Source organism: Uranotaenia lowii, chromosome 2 (genome assembly GCF_029784155.1).
Source record: "Uranotaenia lowii strain MFRU-FL chromosome 2, ASM2978415v1, whole genome shotgun sequence".
NCBI classification, from domain to species: Eukaryota; Metazoa; Arthropoda; class Insecta; order Diptera; family Culicidae; genus Uranotaenia; species Uranotaenia lowii.
The window spans coordinates 199,383,000-199,385,716 of record NC_073692.1 but is presented as its reverse complement, the minus strand read 5'-3'; the positions used below and the strand labels follow the sequence as shown (position 1 = coordinate 199,385,716).

Sequence of the window (2,717 nt, the reverse complement as noted above, 5' to 3'; positions counted from 1 at the left end):
TGCTGAGTAAAATTCAAAGTTCAAATTGTTGACCGTCGACGTCGAAATTCTTCTCATGTCACAGTGAACAATTATTATGGACGACTGTAAAAATTGATACTTCCGGATCGTGATGACAATAAAGCTCAATTTCCAAATTCGTAACGTTCCCTTTTATTCGTACGAAGCTCTACCGGGACACGTTTTAAATTCCTACGATTTGAATACAAATTAATTTTGGAATACACTAAGAACAATTTTCAAGCTTACGTTTAGTGAACTTCCTATCGCTTACTTCCGTCTCGATTCCAGCTATTTTCCGCTGCTAGTCCCTACACCTTTAATAAACCTAGGTTAGAGATTCAATTTCCACTTTTCTCAATCAATTTCTCACCTCAATTCGATTTCGGTTCAATCTGGCGATTCCTAATTGAAAACGCTTCGTTGCGTGGTATTGTAGCCTAGATTAATTAACAATGCATTAGAACTATCACTTTTAATCACTTTTCATAGGCATACCTGTGCTCAACTTCCCTGCGCAGTTTCACTTCGCGCCTTCGTACTAAAGTTGCAAATGCCTAGATTGGGATAATTTTCAATTATTATTTGCGTTACGCAATTCAATTTGATGTTTAGGCCTACCTTAGCACGTAAATTTAGGGTAAGTATTCAAACTCAACAATAACCACTGCGAACTTAGCTTTAATTTTCTTCTGATCACCAAACGATACTACTTGCATTGAAATTGAACAATTCTAGAGTTTGTTATTGTTTATTTTTGTCCTACGACTTTCCCGCCGAATAAACCGCTTTCTTTTCTCTCGCTCTTTTTCCCTGTTCAACTGTCATCAACTTGAGTGCGTTCAGTGCTGCCCGTTTAGTAGCCCCGTTCAGTAACAACGACCTCTTTGTCCGACCCCTGACCCAAAATTTGACCCTTGAAATCGATCTCAGTATCGGAATCAATTACTCGTCTCTAAAAACTACTGTGCGCAATTTTTAATCTCAATCCAGAGGACGAATGATCATGTTGGTTAAAATCTTCTATAAATATCTCAATCCGATGTAGGGGAACTCGGTAAAAAATGCGCAGGGCCGACAAGTGCGCCGTGTACTTTCATCTATAAGCATGTTTCATATTTGTTTAAATTTATGTGCAGTTTCTATCACATCACTTTAAAATAAATTTCTTTGTTAAATTGAAAAACATAACTTGAATGTAAACGGAAATGTTTGAAATCCATGAAATTCGGATAGATTTAATTGACTATTCACAAGAATGTCAATATATCAGGCAGTACTGCGCGAAGCAATACATTTTTCCATGTGTGGAGTAAAATAGAAGTGTTTTCACCTGTCAAAAACCTTTCGGAAGCACTTGAATCAATACACACATATTAATTGTTAACCGGCGTGTATGGGTGCACACATATGCGCCCTTTCCCCAAAACGAATTGGAAATCATATTTAAGAACGCCTTTCAAAATTTAACGATTGAGACGTATATTATTGGTTTAAGTGTTCTTGTTTTTAAATTTTATTTCAAAACTTTTGTCGCATTTACTGGATTGCATTCTTCATTTACGACGTTACAAAAGATTCTTCTTAAGTTGTGCGTCTTACCCTCAGTTCCCCCTATAATAACGTCAATATTGACTGCACAGTAGACTGCCCCAAATTTGTATGGGAAATCCAAAACCTATGAAATGTTATGCGCTGCATGCCAAAATTGATCTTAGTACAAGATCTCATGCCAAATTTGGATCAGATCGGATCACGGGAAGGGGTCGCTCAACGAGCCTGAAGTTTGTATGAGATTTCGAGACATTTTATTCGAGAGAAACATGAAAAACCAGTTTTTCATCAATAACTTTTATTCTCGTCGGCCAAATTCTTTCAAAAACGGTTTTTGTAAAAGCCTAAATTATGAAAAAGATTTCATCCGAAGACTGCATTTCGATAAGAGTTAAGATAAAAAAAAGTTAAAAGGCTTCAAAAATGGGCTAACTTTTATAAGGATGGTATTCATCACTGTTCATGAGTCGGGGCGGTCGAACATAACGTCTCCTCATTAACACTGATGAATACCACCGTTAAAAATGAAGCCTAATAACATTTTTTCGGATGAAATATTTTTTCAAAATTTAGGCTTTAAAAAAAACCGTTTTTGAAAGAATTTGGCCGACGGGAATAAAAGTTATTGATGAAAAACTGGTTTTTCATGTTTTTCCCCAACAAAATGTCCCAAAATCCCATACAAACTTCAGGCTCGTTGAGCGACCCCTTCCCGTGGTCCGATCTGGCCCAAATTTGGCATGAGATCTTTTACTAGGCCTAGGATCAATTTCAGCCTGCAGCGTATAACTTTTTCAATAATCGGGTCATTTGGGGCACTCTACTGCACAGTATTTGTGTTGTAAGGATGACCCCCTTCAAAATAGATCAATCAAAAATCTGAAAACATTTTTCATTATTTCTGGTCCTAATAAGTGTAGGTGTCAAATTTCGGCTGAGCCTATTTATTGAAGACAAGCAAACATACAAACAAACATAAATTGTTTTTATATGAATATAGGTATATATAACGAGCTTCAACAATCAATTTATTTTTTTGAAATCTTATATATTCAACTTTTTTCACTTTTTTGTGTATTTTGTTTTTGTTTTGAATCGGGTTCAAGTATCCCTCCGAATATTTTTGAAGTTGCTACAAACCCAGTCATTGCTAAAACATTCAT

General features: G+C 36.0%; 1 long non-coding RNA gene across 1 annotated transcript; it reads right to left on the bottom strand.

Moving 5' to 3' along the window:
• Window positions 1-248: 248 nt before the first annotated feature.
• LOC129750041 (uncharacterized) lies at window positions 249-726 on the bottom strand. The gene is made up of 4 exons (XR_008738263.1): window positions 622-726; window positions 499-557; window positions 374-440; window positions 249-317 (listed from the first exon to the last, which is right to left on the bottom strand). It is a non-coding gene; the product is annotated as an uncharacterized LOC129750041 (long non-coding RNA).
• Between the last annotated feature and the right edge of the window lie 1,991 nt (window positions 727-2,717).